The sequence below is a fragment of the Pantherophis guttatus genome, chromosome 14 (assembly GCF_059756535.1).
Source record: "Pantherophis guttatus breed Tessera chromosome 14, ASM5975653v1, whole genome shotgun sequence".
NCBI lineage: Eukaryota > Metazoa > Chordata > Lepidosauria > Squamata > Colubridae > Pantherophis > Pantherophis guttatus.
In genome coordinates, this window is record NC_142076.1 from 6395177 (window position 1) to 6413509 (window position 18333).

Genomic DNA, 18333 nt, shown 5'->3' on the forward strand with positions numbered 1-18333 from the left:
CACCTCCCTTCTCACTTTGTCCTTCCTTCCTTCCTTCCTTCCTTCCTTCCTTCCTTCCTTCCTTCCATCCATCCATCCATCCATCCATCCATCCAAAGAAATGAGCGAGGCTAATGTATAAGCTAAATTGGATTCCATTCCATATACATTTGAAGTTTTTTTTAAGCAGGGTTTTCATAAGTAAAGCAGTAGATTTCAAGAGATTTTTGGATTTCTGCACTTTTTGGAAATGCATTCCTGGAAAAAAAAATGGGTGAATTTGGGCAAGAGGTTACTGGAGAATAAAATGGAAGGAAATTCTCTCCTTGTCAGACTCTGAAAAGTGGTGATTCTTCTCTCCTTGCCATTGATGGATGATTCTTGTTCAGTTCTTCAACTTGATTCTCATGGAAAATAATGGCATTTCAGTGGTTCTTATCATGGCCCATTGATTTCATTGGACAGCATATTCAGGTAACAGGAAATGCAACAGTATGAGAGTCTTGGGCACAGTTCCTGCGTCTACGCAAAAGTTGCTGCCAAATTATAACCCTGAATGCGATAGAAGGGGGAAATAATGAAGTAGACAGAAGGTAAAAATATTGTGCTTCTTTTAATTACTTTAGTTAATGACTTTGGAAAAAGTGCAAAGAAGAGCAGCTAAGGCTGGAGACTAAAATATGTGAAGAACCGGTGCAGGATTTGGGTTTGGCTAGTCTAGAGAAAAGAAGGAGTGTGTGGGGAGGGGAGGGACATCATAGAAGTAGTCCAGTATTTAAGGGGCTGGTACAAGAAGGGGGAGTCAACCTATTTCCCAAAGCACCAGAGGGCAGAAAAAGATACAAGGGATGGAAACTAATCAAGGAGAGAAACATCCTAACAGTGAGAACAATTAACCAGTGGAACAGCTTGCCTTTCGGAAGTTGTTGGGTGTTCCAATCACTGGAGATTTTTAAGAAAAGGTTGTCTGAAATGGTATAGGGCAGGTGTCAGAAACCTGCGACTCTGGAGCCACATGCGGCTCTTTGGGCCCTCTGCTGTGGCTCCCTGATGGGTGATCCCACACCACTGGCTGGCCCTACCCCTTGCCATCCCCTCCCAGTCACTCCTCGCCTGGCCTGAGAAGATCAGGACGACGGCGGGGGATGGAGAAGCGGCCGGGGCAGAGACAGAGAGATACAGAGAGAGTGAGGTGGGGGAGAGAGAGAGAGACAGAGAGAGATACAGAGAGAGGGGGGAGAGAGGGGGAGGGAGGAGGGAGAGAGAGAGATGTCAAAAGGATTTTGTGATTCCCGTTGTTTTTTAACAATCGATTCTCTGACCTAATGACCAGCTGGGTAGGCGTGTCTAGGGAGGGTCATGTGACTGGTGGAAGTGACATCGAGTTGGCCACGCCCACCCAGGTTTTGTGGCTCCCGGTGTTTTCTTTTCAGTGGGAAACTCAAATGGCTCTTTGAGTGTTTAAGGTTGCAGACCCTTGGTATAAGATCTCCTGCTTAAGCAGGGGGTTGGACTAGAAGACCTCCAAGATCCCTTCCAGCTCCATTCTGATTGATTGATAATGCAATAGGAAATGTAAATGGCATGGAATCCAATTTAGTTCATGCATTAGCCTTACCCATTTGTTTGTCCTGCCCCAGGATGTGTTTGAGAGGATGGGCTAGGTACTGTCCATTCAAAGTGTTAAGACATTAGTCTGCAAAGAATTCATCAGCTTTGCTGTACAGGTAGTCCTTGACATACGACCAAAGTGGAGTTTGCCCACTACGTACGTAATTCGTGACAGTCATGGAAATAGGTCCAACCCGATTTTGTGACCTTTTTGTGATGGTTGTTAAGCAAATGTGGCAATTATTAAGCAAACCAATTGTTCTCTCTGGATTGGTTTGGATTGGATTGGTTGCCAAGATCTGGAAAGAAATGCTGGTTTTCAGCAAAAACATCATAAAACACAGTCAGGTAACAGTGGGAGGTTGAAAACAGCACAAATGTGAGCCAATTGCCAAGCTCCTGAAATGCACTCATGTGGCCATGTGCTGGTGGGGGTTTGCAGCCATTGGAATTTCAGAACTGGGTTGTAAGTAGTGTTGGGGAGGTCCATCGTAATTTTGAACTGTCTTTAAGCAACCAGTCATAAGACAAGAACTACCTGTATTTTGCTTAGAAGATCTGGCCTGCCACAATTCTGTCAGCCACTAGATGGCAGCATAGATATATAGACATTTCTCTTTTGCTGCTCTCTAGCAGTCATCCAGATAACTGCACCTGAGAGCTCGTAATTCTAAGGATATGGGATAACAGCCCAGGATGTAAGGGGTTGCCCTAGGGACCTTTTGCATCAAGGTACACCATAAAAAGGGACGTGGTAGCTCAGTAGCTAAGACGCTGAGCTTGTCGATCGAAAGGTCAGCAGTTCAGCGGTTCAAATCCCTAGCGCCGCGTAACAGGGTGAGCTCCCGTTCCTTGTCCCAGCTTCTGCCAACCTAGCAGTTCAAAAGCACATAAAAAATGCAAGTAGAAAAATAAGACCACCTTTGGTGGGAAGGTCACAGTCTTCCATGTGCCTTTGGCTTTGTGTCATGCCAGCCACATGACCACGGAGACGTCTTCAGACAGCGCTGGCTCTTCGGCTTTGAAATGGAGATGAGCACCGCCCCCTAGAGTCGGGAACGACTAGCACATATGCACGATGGGAACCTTTACCTTAAGCCATAAACCTGAACTTCTTGGCTTTGAAAGAAACCTGAAAGTGCTTTCAACAGCTGTAATTCCAACTTCTGGACCTCACTGAATTGTGCAATGGAGCTGCACATTCCTTGTTCACCTACACAACTACCTAATCGCTATCTGAGCTGTCCGTGGAGTGTGCAATGCAAACAGTGTCAACTCATTTAGGAAAGCGCTGTGATTTAGCTTGATTTCCCAACTAGCAATGTGTTGGGTTTTTTTTTTACACCAGACGCTCCATAATGGCAATATAATAGGATTGCAATGACAATTAAATGATTGCATATTTTAGGGCAATGGAGGGTATCCATCCGGCCATGAGCCATTAGCAGAATGGTAACATTGTCATAAGAGTTTTCATGCTTGGGCAAAGTGATGGATAAGGCTCAGATCTACATAATGGGCAGCCCTTCCCCCCTCCTACCTCTTTTTTCTTCTGCTCATTTACTCAGACCGTAGACTTATTCTCTCAGAATCAATCATCATGTTGGGATGGAGATACTGAAGGAGAAACGAAATGCAGCGGCAGCCAAAAAAACCAATGCAATCCTAAATTGTATTAACAGAGGGATACAATCAAGATCAAGTTAGGTACTAATACCACTCTATAAAGCCTTAGTAAGACCCCACCTAGAATACTGCATCCAGTTTTGGTCACTACACTATAAAAAAGATGTTGAGACTCTAGAAAAAGTGCAGAGAAGAGTAACCAGGATGATGAGGGAACCAGAGGCTAAAACATACGATGAACGGTTACAGGAACTGGGCATGGCCAGTCTAGTGAAGAGAAGGACCAGAGGAGACATGATAGCAGTCTTCCAATTCTTTTTTTTTTTATTGAAAAAGTTTTACAAATACATTTTCTCCCCAATTTCCCCCCCCCAACCCTCCCTGACCCCCCCTAACCCCCCCTAGCCCTCCCCTCCCCCCAGGACTTCCACAGAATATAATCCAAATCAAAATCACATTTTATAAAACTTGAACCTCTCCACCCACTATATATTTTTCACATCTTCACAATTTAATTGTTCTATCCCTATATAATACATTCAGTTAAAAGCTATCTGATATTTCCTAGTTTGATATTTATTCTGCACATAATCTATCCACTTTTTCCACTCCCATACATAAGTCTCTTGTGTCCGATCTTTTAAATATGCTGAAATCTTCGCCATCTCTGCAAAACTGGCCATCTTCAAAGTCCATTCTTCAACAGTAGGCATAGCTTCATTTTTCCAATATTGACCTATCAGTAATCTCGCTGCTGTAATCATATACAATATCAGCTTTACGTCACCCAATGTGAAACCCTTAACTATACCCAATAGAAACAATTGTGGAGAAAACTGAATTTTTTTCCTTAAAACATTCTGCATAACCCACCAAATTTTTATCCAAAAAGCCTTCACTTTCTTACAAGTCCACCACATAAGATAGTATGTGGCATCTAGGCAATCACACCTCCAGCATTTTGGTTGAACATTAGGATACATACACGATAATTTCTTAGGATCTAAATGCTACCTGTAAAACATTTTATAAAAGTTTTCCCTCAAATTCTGCGACTTTGTAAATTTAACATTCTGAACCCATATTTTTTCCCATGTTTCTAACATCACTGGTTCTGCAAAATTTTGTGCCCACTTTATCATACAAACTTTAACCAATTCAGTTTCTGAATCCCTTTCTAGCAAAACATTATAAACCCTTTTAATATGCATTGGGCCTTTCTCTTTTATATGTCTAACCAATTCTTCTTCATGCATCATTATACCAGTTTTTTGGTCCTCTTTCCATCTCAATTGAAGTTGATTATACTGTAACCAAGATAAATTAATTCCCTCTTCCAACAGCGTTTCTAGTGTCTTCAGTTGCCATCTGCCCGCATCTTGAGAAACTGCCATAGAAAGGAAGGGGTCAAGCTATTGTCCAAGGCACCCAAAGGCCAGACAAGGAATAATGGATGGAAACTGATCAGGGAGATGAGAAGCAAAACATTTTCAAGGGAAGAAAAAAAACCCCAAGTAAGTCCAGTTGCCTTTTGGAAAAGCATCTTTGGAACAACCATGACCTAGATGATTGAGAATCTCCATAGATGGCTTTATACCGCACTAGTGAGTATAGTATATAGTATAAAGGTATATAGTATAAAGGTATAAAGTTGGACCATAAGAAAGGCTGAGCACCAAAGAATTGAGGCCTTTGAACTCTGGTGCTGGAGAAGATTCCTGCAAGTCCCTTGGACTGCAAGGTGATCCAACCGGTCAGTCCTAGAGGAGATCAACCTTGACTGACTTCAAGACGGCCAGATCTTGAAGAGGAAACTCAAATACTTTGGCCACCTAATGAGAAGGAAGGACTCCCTGGAGAAGAGCTGAATGCTGGGAACGATGGAGGGCAAAAGAAGAACGGGACGACAGAGAACGAGGTGACTGGATGGAGTCACTGAAGCAGTCGGCATGAGCTTAAATGGACTCCAGAGGATGGTAGAGGACAGGAAGGCCTGGAGGAACATTGTCCATGGGGTCGCGGTGGGTCGGACATGACTTCGCAACTAACAACAACAGCAAAAAGTGAGGTCACACTTGGAATACTGTGTCCAATTTTGGTCACCACAATAAAAAAAAGGATGTTTAGGCCCTAAAAAATGTATGGAGAACATCAGCAAAGATGATTAAGATACCAGGCTAGAAATTTAGCACATATATTTTTACACAATCCCACACAAATGGCTGTCCAATGTTTTATTTCTTTTCTTTTCTTGAAGATCTCCAGCAATGGAGAACCCACAACTCTAAAATTTAGATGCATGGCAACTGATTCAGTGTCCCGGGGTCGTATGATCTCTTTGTTCCTCCTTCTCTTTCACACACCACAAATTCTCCTTTATGCTTCCATCACCACTCTGATATTTAATTGCAAAGCTTGACACTTTACTATTCTCTTAAAATATGCAATGGTCTTTCCCTACTCTTGTAGGTTGCCACTACCTGGTCTTCATGAAAGCCAATGTAGAAGTTCCTTCTGAAGAAGGAAGTCCTGAATATATGAATGGCATCTGTGAGTTGCTTTTGGGAGTCAGATGTTGCCTCCGACGTTCACATATGGTGAGCTCATGCTAAGGTTTTGTGTTATGTCATATGAAAATGTTGTTTTATGTTTCTTTTACCCACACCACCTTCCTTGGTCACCTCAGCACCCAAAGTTCTCTATTGCCCTTCCTTGAACTAATAAGTTTTCTTACGGAAAGGTTACAAAGCATGACTAAATTCAACATTTCATAAATAAGCCCAATACAATGAAACAAAACCATTTTCTCTTTATACAGACTTTCCCCCCCCCTCCTCTCCTCCTGTTTCTATTACATTATTTCTTCATTTGGTCACACACTGGAAAATTTAATTACCTCAGGAATTTATTTCAGTTAAAAAGAAAACACTGTTCTCTCCCATGTTTTATTTATGTGTGGAAATTAATTTGGCTCTGTTCCTCTTAATACAGTGTTGGAAGGACGGAAATGTGGTCTTACCGTTTGGCTCCTTGGATAGCATTTAATTTCTGGGTGAACTGTTGCCGCCAAAACCCATCCAGCCAACCTCGCAACCCCTTGCAACTGCTTCAACTATTTGCAGCTTCAGAAGGTCACCATAGTTTTTCTGAAACATGGTGTCCTTCCAAATAACAGCTTATTTTGAAACCGTAGAATTATAGGCCGGAAGGGACCATGGAGGTCTTCTATTCTGTTCTGACCTAGGCTTCCCTAGCAGCACGAAGCTGAGTCCTCATCCCGATAGACCCCTTTTATTTAATTTACAGTGAATTCCTCTCCAGCTAAGTCTTTCCTCTCCCACAGTCTTTCAAGATAGCTCACCATTACGACCTTTATCAGGCTTGGAGAGTAGCCAGGCCCATATCTTTCAGATGCCGCAATACTTGGCAAGAATGCAGGAATGAACTAATTGTCTCCTGCAAACTCCACTCCCCTTTCGCTCCTCTTTTATTCCCTCTGGGAGGAGCCATTCATCATCTACCTGTGGCCTTACTCCCAAGTTGACCCTTGTTCTTTAGCTGTTCCCTTCATCTGGCAACTCTGCGCATGCGCACACTGGGAACAGGCTCCAGCTGTTTGTCTGCCTCACTGATGTCTGACTCTGAAGGCAGCTGATAACTGGCATATGGCTCTGGCCCCTTTTCTGCCTCCGACGCAGAGCCCTCATCAGAGCCTTCCCCAGACTCCAGGACTGGCCCACGTTCCTCCCCAACCTCCTCACTGTCTGAATCTGCTTCCAGATCTGCTGGCCGCTGGCGGGCCACAACATAGTCAACTCCCTGCCCAAGGAAGTTGGGTCCTTATATCATCACAGACAAATGGTTGTTTGTCTTTTCTTGAAACCCTCCAGTGATGGGGGCAACTTCAGGAGGCAAGCTTAATTATTCATTGATTAATTATTCTCGTTGTCAGGAAATTTTTCTTCAGTTTCAGGTTTAGATCTTTCCCTGATCAATTTCCACCCACTTCTTCTTGTCCTGCCCTCAGGTGCTTTGGAGAATAGATTGACCCTCTCTTCCCTGTGAGAATTAGGAGATGGCTATCGGGTCTCCCTTAAGCCATCCCTTTGTTAGGGTAAACGTTTGTTATTTGTTCTATTTTGTTTTTACAGAAATATTTTGTTTTACACAAAGATGCAATTTAGGATCTCATGCATCAACAATTGCAACCAGCCCGCCTTCTATGGAGGACCTGTATATAGTGCACAAGCCAGAAAGAGGGTTCAGATAATCTCTATGGACCCCCTCACATCCTGGACATAAACTGTTTCAACTTCTCCCCTCAGGATGCCGATATAGAGCATTGTGTGCCTAAACAACTAGACACAGGGACAGTTTTTTCTCTCATGCCATCACTCTGCTGAACACTTAATTACCACAACACTGTCTTATATTTAAGGATATTTATTTATTTATTTATTTTGTCGCATTTCTATGCCATGCCACTCCCAAGGGACTCTGGGTGGCTTACAACAGAGAATAAAACAATGTAACAATGCAACAATTTGGGTACAATTTACATTTACCCATGTAGTGGGGCTGTATTACCATTATCCTTTTCATCTTTTGTTTTACCTTCTACTATACTATTGGTATCTTATGATTATATTACCTTGTTGTTTGTATGTACACTGAGAGCATCTGCACTGGACAAATTTCTTGTGTATCCAATCACACTTGGCCAAAAAAGAATATTCCCTTCCCTTCCCTTCCCTTCCCTTCCCTTCCCTTCCCTTCCCTTCCCTTCCATTCCCTTCCATTCCATTCCATTCCATTCCATGGAATATCATCCTGAAAAATGTTATATATATATATATATATATGGAGAATTCAGCACAGCACCAATATATCATGAAAGGGAGCTGTACGTGAATCCTGAAGGCATCTCTGCTACAAAGGAAAATCTGGGCACAAAATTGGCAGCTTGCTGTTTTCAGCAGATGCTTTCTTGACCTCGATGCTCTTTACCATTTGTGATAGAATGTAGTTAAACGCTAGAAGCAGGGAGGAATAAAAACAAAGAACTAAAAGGGGAAAAAATAGAGAGCGGGGGGTGGGGGGGAGACGTATTGAGGGAGGGATAACTTGCATTTTCTGCCCAAAAGTTGCAATTGAAGATACAGGAATTACTTGGCGGGGTGAGGAGGAATCTTGTCATTTCTGTCAGAGGAAATAGATACTTGGCAATGTTTCTATAACCAAGTCAGTTATTTAAAATAAGAGGTCTATTTACCAACTTTAAATATGTACATTAGTTATGGTGGTGGTGGAGAGACAGGAAAAGGAAAAAACTGTGAAATGAAATCCAAGGAGCCATGAATGCTTGGCCAAAGAGTAAGAAAAAAGGAGGGGAAGGGAAGAAGGAAGGATGGTTGGATGGTTGAAGAAAGAAGACAGAAAAAAGGGAAGGTTAAGGAGAAAAAAAGAGAGAACTTCCCTAAAAAGCAAAACAAAACAATAGAACACCAGCCAACTGAACTGTTTCTTTGAAATCTCAGAAGTTAACCTTGATTTGAGGCAGTCTTTAACTTAAGTGAGAGGACCTTCCCAACATGGAATGATCTCCAAAAAGCTAATCAAGATTGGTTAGATTGGTAATCATTATTATTTGATTGGAGACTGCTAAGAAACCCCAGAACTGTAGGGGATAGATAGATAGATAGATAGATAGATAGATAGATAGATAGATAGATAGATAGATAGATAGATAGATAGGAAAAGAGGGAGAGGGAGGAAAAGAGGGAGAGGGAGGAAGGGGGAGAGGGAGGAAGGGGGAGAGGGAGAAGGAGAGACGGGAGAGAGAGATAGGTAGAGATAGATAGATAGAAAGATAGATAGATGATAGAGAGAGGGAGAGGGAGGAAGAGAGAGAAAGAGAGAAGGAGGAAGAGGGAGAGGGAGAAGGAGAGAGAGGGAGTGGGAGAGGAGGAAGAGAGAGGGAGAGGAAGGAAGAGGTAGATGGAGAAGGAGAGAGGGAGGGGAGGGAGAGGGAGGAAGAGAGAGGGAGAGGAAGGAAGAGGTAGAGGGAGAAGGAGGGAGGGGGAGAGAGGGAGGGGGAGAAGAAGAGAGGGAGGGGAGGGAGAGTGGGAGGGGGAGGAGGAGAGAGAGAAGGAGAGAGGGAGAGGGAGAGAAGCTACAAAACAAGTGATGGTGCTCTATTTTCATTGTTCCTAGATAAATAAAGTGAATTGTCCATGAATTCAGGCAACAGCATAACTTGAAGGACGATTTCTTTAAAATGAGAATTTCAATCATGATAGCTGGTTAGGGATCGACTACAGCTGGTAGATTGCAAAATCTTTCTCTTTCTCTCTCCATCACCCCCCCCCACACACACACACAGATGCACCAATTTTTACACTATTCCAAATGTGTCCAGAGAGTCTCTGAAGTTGGAGACTGGGGCTCTTCTCAATCCATGGAGAGAAGGAGTGTGCACCATGCCAGAAATTATATCTCATCTTCTGTTGCAACTTTGCTTCTCTGCCTGCCAAGGGAAAAAGAAATCCTACAGAATGGTAAGAGAGATGCTTTAGCAGAAATGAATCCCAACCCAGAAGAAGTTCTTTCTGCTCTTTTGCATCAAAAAGGAGCAGATTCTCATGCACCCTCAGGAAAAAAAAAAATTAGAAGACAGATTTCTGCTCTGGGATACTAGAAATTGCTTCAAGCCAGTCATTTATCATTGTGTCCTTCCTTTGGGAGTTGTGCTTCTCATAAAGGACCTACCTTTGCTCACTGGGTTTAGCTAATTCCTACATAAGGTAAAGGTAAAGGTTCCCCTCGCGCATATGTGCAAGTCATTCCCGACTCTAGGGGGCAGTGGTCATCTCCGTTTCAAAGCCAAAGAGCCAGCGCTGTCCGAAGACATCTCCGTGGTCATGTGGCCGACATGACTCAACGCCAAAGGCGCACGGAACACTGTTACCTTCCCACCACCTTCTACCACACAGCCCCCATCGACCGGTAAGATCCCACAGAGTTGGTCTCCTCTGGGTCCCATCAGCTAAACAATGTCAGTTGGCGGGCCCACAGGGGAGGGCCTTCTCTATGGCTGCCTCAGCTCTCTGGAACCAATTACCTCCTGAGGTCCGGACCGCCCCCACCCTATTGGCCTTCCGGAAAGCGGTGAAGACGTGGCTTTTCCGACAGGCCTGGGGCCGTTGATCTTGCTACGGCAATCTTGTGAGACCCAGCCATGGAATGAAGTGTATGGGTTTTTAATGTTCTTTTAAAAAAAATTTACAGGATATTGTTTGCATTGTTTTTTGCTGTAAGCCACCCAGGGTCCCTAGAGAGTTGGGCAGCATAGAAATGCGACAATAAATAAATAAATAAATAAATAAATAAATAAATAAATAAATAAATAAATAAATAAATAAATAAATAAATAAATAAATAAATAAATAAATAAATAAATAAATAAATGTGGTCCCTAGTTTTCTACTTGCATTTTTTACCTGCTTTTGAACTGCTAGGTTGGCAGAAGCTGGGACAAGTAACAGGAGCTCACTCCGTTACGTGGCACCAGGGATTCAAACTGCTGAACTGTTGACCTTTTGATCAACAAGCTCAGCATCTTAGCCCCTGAGCCACTGCGTCCCTTCAATTCCTACATAGGGAGAATCCAAAGGCATTCATAATAACCAGATACTTCTGTCCTATTTGCCAAGCATATTTTTTTTGCTAGCTAACCTGGAATTGAGGAGGAATTTCCTAACAGTGAGAACAATTAACCAGTGGGATAGTTTGCCTTCAGAAGTTGTGAGTGTTTCCTTACTGGAAGCTTTTAAGAAGAGATTGGACAGCTGTTTGTCTTGAATTAAACTCCAAAACAGTTGGTTGACTGCAGAACTGGACATTCTGAGAAAAGTAGGAGGGGGAAAAATGTTTTTGCAAATGAATTGAATAGTTTATTGATATATTAAGAGAATTTTTAAGGTTTGAATGCTTAATATTTGTTAATGGTTTTAAAACTCTTAGAGTTATTGGATTATACGCTACTTTGAGTCTATAAAAAGGCAGGTTGATGAAATTGTAAAAGGGGAGTTAAGGGGTCTTGGGAGCTATTAAATCTTGCAGTTAGCTAGTTTATTTTAGCGAATGTTTGGTGAAACCTATGCCCTGTTTTTGTTCTGGGAAGTCGGGGGTGGTGGGTGGTGGGGAGGGGTTGAAGATTGAGTTTAGTGATGGATTATGGATTGATTTTTTTTTCTTCTTGATGATAGTTTGAATGATTGTTTATATTGTATACTTGTTTGATTAGAAAATAAAACTTTTTTAATAAAAAAAAAAAAAAGAACTGGGCATTCAAAGAATCCCAAGGATGTGGCAAGTCATTCAGTTTATAGCATCATGGCAATATCATCATCATCACCATCATCACTATCACCATCATCATGAGTTGGAAGGGACCTTGGAGGTCTTCTAGTCCTGTTCAAGCAGGAGACCCTATACCATTCCAGACAAATTCTCGGCTCTACCGGTCCGTGTCTGGGCTTTGGAAAGATTTAAGGTTGAAACACCAACACGAAACTTGGGGAGTCAACAGTTTATTCTTCGCACCAACTGGCACCAGCAAACTCCGAGCTCACGCAGGTGAAATAAAGTCAGCTCTGGGTTTTCTACAGGGGTGGGTTCTAAATTTTTTTTACTACCGGTTCTGTGGGCATGGCTTATTTTGTGGGTGTGGCTTGGAGGTCATGTGACTAGGTGGGCGTGGCCAGCTGGTCAGAGTCATTTCTGGAAGGTCCTCGCACTTATGACCAGTCCTCGCACTTACGACCCGCCTCATTTGTTTGCTTTTAACACTGATCAGCTGTAGGGTGGCCCTTTGAAGCCCCGCGGCAAGAGTTTAAACAGTTTTTTTCCCTCCAGTCATCAGCTGGGACTTAGGAGGCAGCAATAGATTGGGGGTGGGACCAAGTAAAAGGTAAGAATAATGTGGGGGGGGTGGGAAGGCGGGAGAACTGGTTCGGTGACGTCATATCGTCACCGCTACCGCTCGGCCAAACTGGACCGAACCAGGAGGAACCCACCACTGGTTTTCTATCTGCCGAGTTACTTTTAGAGATACCGCTCTTGCGCTTCACAGCTGATTCTGGTTTTCGGGAGGGCGAAGCGGTCCGTGGAGTGTCCTTCAGCTTCCCTTGATGTGGCTGGTAATCATGGTTTCTTTGTGAGTTGCTGAGCTCCGCAGCCTAACTGCTTCTAGCCACCACCATTATGAATAAACAAGCCTAAACCCACCACCGTTGCTAAACCCGAATAGCGTGGTGCTCGTCTTTAGTTAACACGGCTCCGGTGAACACTTGGGATTGTCTCTCCCCTCCGGTGAGAGTGACGAGCAGTGCCGAAAGCGGGCTTGACACAAATGGCTGTCCAGTCTCTTTTTCAAAACATCCAGTGATGGAGCACTCACAACTTCTGGAGGCAAGCCATTCCATTGGTTGATTGTCCTCACTGTTAAAATAAATTTCTCCTTAATTCTAGGTTGCCTCTCTCCTTAGTTAGTTTCCACCCATTGTTTTTTGTCCTGTCTTCTGGTGCTTTGGAAAATAAGTTGACCTCCTCTTCTTTGTGGTTGCTTCTCTCCTTCATGGATGGAAGCTAGAACTAAGGAGAAAATCCCTAATGTTTAGAGCAATCAACCAATGGAACAGCTGGCCTTCGGAAGTTGTGGGCGCTCTATCACTGGAGGTTTTCTAGAAGAGAGTGGACAGCCATTTGTCTGGGATGATATAGGGCAGTGATGGCTAACCGTTTTGCCATTGCGTGCCAGGAGGGGGTGGTGGGGGTGGGGGTCCCGTGTGCATGCCCACACCCATAATTCTTATGCGCCCCTCCCGCATGCATGCACATGTGACCCCCACTCCTGCCATGTGATGGCCTGGATTTTCTCTCTCACCTGGCTCCAGAGCCTCTCAATGAGTCTGGGGAGGGTGAAAATGACCTTCCCCACTCTCCCGGTGGTCCTCCGGAGGCCAGAAATGGTCCGTTTGCCAACTTCCGGTTGGGCCGGAAGTGATGTCTTTTGCTGTCCCCAGCCTCCAGAGGCAGGAAACAGCCTATTTCCCTATTTCTGGTGGGGCTAGAAGGCCCAAAAATCAGCTGGCACATGCTAGGGTTAGAGCTTGATATGGCTACATGTGCCACCTGTGACACACATGCCATAGGTTCGCCATCATGGATATAGGGTCTCTTGCTTGTGGAGGGGTTTGGACCAGAAGACTGCCAAGGTCCCTTCCAACTCTGCTATTCTCAGCTCCTTGTCCCACACAGCATGGAGACAGCAATAAAACACAGCTGGACACATCACTTGGAGAGTGAATGCTGGTTTGATGCTTTTCATCAGTTACGGAACAACGCCAAGCTACAAACTTTCAAAGTTGGCACTACAAGCATCCGCCTCGCAGCACTTTATATCCTAGTGCCCCACCCCTCTCTTGATGAACGTGTGGCTCAGCTGTGTTGGGATGAGTTGTAGTGACGTTTCTGGTTTCCTCATCCTAAACGCAATCCCTCCACTGACACCCCTCCACTTATTTCCAGTGCCCCCTCTACATTGTAGTTTTGTTGGGGATGTGTTACTCTTTCCAATCCGCCTTCCCGTCCCGGTTGTATGCCGAGCACGCCGGGCTCGACAGCTGTTCTGTTATTCTATTTTTCTGTTAAATCATCAGGCTCAAATTCAGGGGTAAAATGCTACCAGTTCGGACCGATTCAGGCGAACCTGCTGAGAAAGGCGGAAGGGAAAAGAAGAAGAAGAAAATGATGATCAGAAACAGGGGGATTCAATTATGTTGCTGAAGTATCTACTATTGGAAGACCCGAAGGACCAGATCGGGAGCTGATCATTCTGAAGAAGGTCGGTAAAAAGCTTATTAATAATGGCAACAGTTGGTGGTATTTAGCCAGTTCTATCCAGTTCGGGTGAATTGGTAGCGGCAGTGGTGGGAGGCTCTGGTCACCCACCCGGACATAATCACGTCCTGTTTTTGACACTCTGCACATGCACGGAAGGCCCTGTGCATGCACATTTGTGAACTGGTAGCGAAAGTAAGTGAATACCACTCTTGAATGGCAGGTTAGCAGAATGTGAAAAAAAAGCCATTTTCTGCGAAACACATTGGCAAAAAAGAATGTTAATCTGCCCGTACAACTCACAGGGATTGGAATTAGACATGTTCTCAATTTCCCTAATTATAAACAACTGATGTTCACTGTCTCAAAGGTTCTAATGCAGTAATTGCTCAGGAAAAAGCAACAACGTTGAAATGTTTTAGATTTGGCTTGGAAGCAACTGCAACTAATACTACGGTGAAATCTCTTCCCAGATTTTTAAGATGGTTGACGTGTCCTGCAAAATTGCCTTTGGGGCTTTCTGGTTTCATTTTGTTTTGATCTGACTTCCAAAATCATGTTCAAATTTCTTTGAAGAGGGCTTTGGAGCTGACATCAGTGGCAAGGTTTTAGTTTTCTATGTAAAGTTACTCCATTGCCCTGTGGCTTCCCTGACCGATCCACTAAAGGAATTTCTCCTTGTTTACTTTGGCTGGGGTTTAATTGAAGTCAAGAAAACTGCAGGCTGCAGGGCCACAGTAATACCTCGGGAAGAAAGTTCTTTGTCCTAGCATAACTTAATTGCTATACTTAGCAGCAACTTTTAACCTTTTTAAAGAATTTTTTATTAGAGTCTCTTGCAACGTGTCATGCAAATGGAGATAAAGATTGCAAGGGGAAACGGAAAAGGCTGTGCAAGATAAAAGGAAAAAGAAACAAAAAGAATAGCAGTGACTTCCAAACTTAACCTCCCCCCAGGAGCTCAGGTCTGGGGTCAAATCTTCAATATTTTCCAGAGTTTAGGACTGAAATGATTGATCAGCTCACTACCAAACTTCAAAGAGAGGATTTTGGGGTGCTGGCATTCATAGGGGACACCAAAGGCAGTATGTGACCCACAAAAATGTCCATCCCGTCACCCAAAGGCTAAACAAGTCGCATTACACTCTAGCAAAATGGGACAACCAACGAGTTTCGGCCTCTCTCAAGGACAGTGCTTGTTAAAAGAACCTGAATTACTACTTGCTGAAATCCGAGAGAACTTTGCTGGGATCAATCATGGTAAGAGGAGGATTGAGTGAAGATCAAGCTTATTTATGCCCAAAGACCTTGAAGCTGCCGGTCGTTCTACATTTCTGTAAAATGAGCACTCAAGTGTATCTATTGCCTATGTAACTGCTTATTGAATCTCCTCTTGATTTGAATAATTGACCGTAGAGGAGCTTACAACGTTGTCAATATATGCCAATGTCTCTAAAATGTTTAAGTGGGCACTTGTCTGTTTCAAGACTCTTCAAATGCTTAGGAAGCATTTTCCAATTAGCTCTCTGTGAAATGGGAGCTCTTGATGTTTGTCTACAGGGTAGAAAAGTGTGTGTATGAGACTTGTACATCTTGTAACACTTAGGCAATCGTAAGAAGCCACAGGTTGTCTTGCTGTCTGTGGGTAGCTATGATTGGTGGATGTATTACCTATGCAGCAAGGAAGACTAGAGGAGATGGGTGCTTAGGAGAGATGAAATATAAATAAACACACACAAATACTACAAGTGACTTCTTCTGATACATTGTATTGGAAAGTCGTTAATATCAGGCATCATTTCAAAAGGGTATAATGACTGGGACTCTTTATGGTCATGTATTCCTTCTCCTCTGTTGACAGAAAGATGTTCAATTTTAACATAGATGGTCTCTTTGAATCCTTGGGTTAACCCTAACCCTATGTTGTGACTCTGACCCCCGAGCCTGTCTTATCGGAGGAAGAAGACTCCAAAGGTGAAGGAGAGGAGTTGGCCAGGCCTCCCTCTCCAGGACCCTCCTCTCTGGCAATGCCTCAGGTGTCTCCTGAAGGAGAAGAGATTGGCCAGGAGCCAGGTATCTCCGAACAGTCACACAGTCAGACAGTGACGGAGATAAGTCTTGGCTGGATCCACGCCAGCGTCGGAGAGACAAGTGCACGCAGCAGAAAAGGAGGTGTGCCAGAGATTAAGCTGAGTCACTGGACCACAACCCACAGGGGATAAAAGGGGGTGTGGTGGTCATTCAGGCTCTGTGACGGACAAAACTAAACAACTAGCGAGTCGCATTGTATCTCTGAAACTACGTTATCTGCCTGCCTTGGATTTAATACGGACTGGACTTGACAATTCTGTGGCTTTGTGTATTTGTTTTGGTTTATCTGACAGAGGAGGAACACCTCCCTCTGTGAGTAAAGTTCTTGGCAAGCAGCTATTGGGTTGCTGCCAATCCTGTTATCAAAGGAATTTATTGTCTGCAAGTTTTATTTAACTCCTGGCTGACTGTTTGTGTGCATGTGTGAGACGGGGACAGAACACCCTAACCCTAGACTAGACTTACCCAATTCCTGCAATCATTCTTCATACGTTTTAGCCTCCAACCCAGGGGTGAAATGCTCCCGGATTGGACCGGATCACCCAGTCCAGTAGTGATCTTGCCCAGTGGTTCAGCGATCTGGTAGCGATGGTGGAGCAAAGCTCCACCCACCCAGAAGTTTTAACCAGGAAGTAATGTGTTATTTACCTTCTGCGCATGCACAGAAGGTTTTGCACATGCACAGGTCTGCACATGCACATGAGGCACGCGGCACGTGCGCTTCCAAACCGGTAAGGACGGTAAATAGATTTCACCCCTGCTCCAGTCCCCTAACTATATATTCTGTAGCTTTTTACATTCTCATTAAATTTACCATATTTTTCGGAGTATAAGATGCACTTCTCCCCCCCTTAAAAGAGGCTGAAAATTTGGGTACGTCTTATACTCCAAATATAACCCTGTGCACAGTACCCAAAATGGCTACCTGGAACAGCTGCTGCCTTCTCTTACCCCTTCCGAGCTTTGCCTGCTTTAGTCACTGGAGCTCGCTCTGACGATCAGCTATGCTTTTGAAGCTGTTTTTTAGCCCCAACAAGCCCCAACCTCAAAACCAGCGAGTGAACTAATGTGCTCAAGCTGACCAGGCTAAAGACTAGTCAGATGAATACCTGGTAGGCAGAATTCCACCCCCCATTTTCCTCCCCAAAAACTAAGGTGTGTCTTATGCTCCGAAAAATACAGTATATGCCAGCTCTCCTCCAGTGAGTGCTGTGCTAACATACTGTATATTTTCCTCTTACCTTGTGGGAATGGATTTTTTTTTTCAGGTTAAGGGTGATGCTTACCTTTGAGTTGCATGTTGGTGAACACATTCCAAAATATAAGTGGCTTCAAGTAGAAGTCTCAGTCTCAGTCATCCAGGTCATCGTTGTCCCAAAGGTGCTTTTTCAAGAGGCAACTGGACTTTCTGGTTTTTTCCTCTGAAGACATTTTGCTTCTCATCCAAGAAGCTCCTTCAGCTCTGACAGGATGGTGGGGACTGGAAGGATTTATATTCCTTGCAGACAGCTGGTCATTTGCATCCTTTTTGAGGATGGTTGAAGCCCTTGGAGGTTTATCTATGTCCTCAGGGTCACCTGAGTGGTGCTCCTGGTTCCTGTAGTCTGCAATTTTCCCTCTGGAAATCCATTCCTACTCCCACACCACTCCAAGGGTGTTCATCCCAAATTGTACAGCTAAAAGTCTGTAGATGACTGAGAATCTCTACAGCGCTTGGGGGAGTAAGTGAGAAGAACATAGTCCTTTTTCTTTTAAGTTCTTGGTTGCTGCCTGAGGACAGAATCTCCCACTCTGGAGGTGCTCTCTTCGAAACATTGGCAACCGAGAAGATTTAACATGGTGGAACTTCTGTCTGCAGAGTTATAATTTCACTGCCCTCCCCCTCTCTCCCCGTCTTGCCATCGCACCTGTGCAATCAAATTGACTGCAGACAGTCATTAGCAACATCTGCCCACTTCGCTGATAAAGTTACCAGCGCCTCTGAAGTGTCAGGATGGGCCAGACCAGAGTCCCTTCTCCTGCAGTTGAGATTCATAAAGTGACAGCCCAAGTCTCTAATGTAACCTGACATGTCACACTTCGTGTTGCAATTTGTTTCATTAGTGTCAATTAGAGCAAATGCTG

The 18333-nt window shown here is 44.0% G+C and overlaps 1 long non-coding RNA gene across 1 annotated transcript in view; it reads left to right on the forward strand.

The window, feature by feature from the left end:
- Positions 1-18333, forward strand: part of LOC117667393 (uncharacterized) — a 62905-nt gene that overhangs the window by 20529 nt on the left and 24043 nt on the right. Inside the window, exons 2-3 of the long non-coding RNA XR_015729839.1 lie at positions 5686-5813; positions 13938-14122. This is a non-coding gene — a long non-coding RNA (uncharacterized LOC117667393). The remainder of the gene's footprint in view (positions 1-5685; positions 5814-13937; positions 14123-18333) is intronic.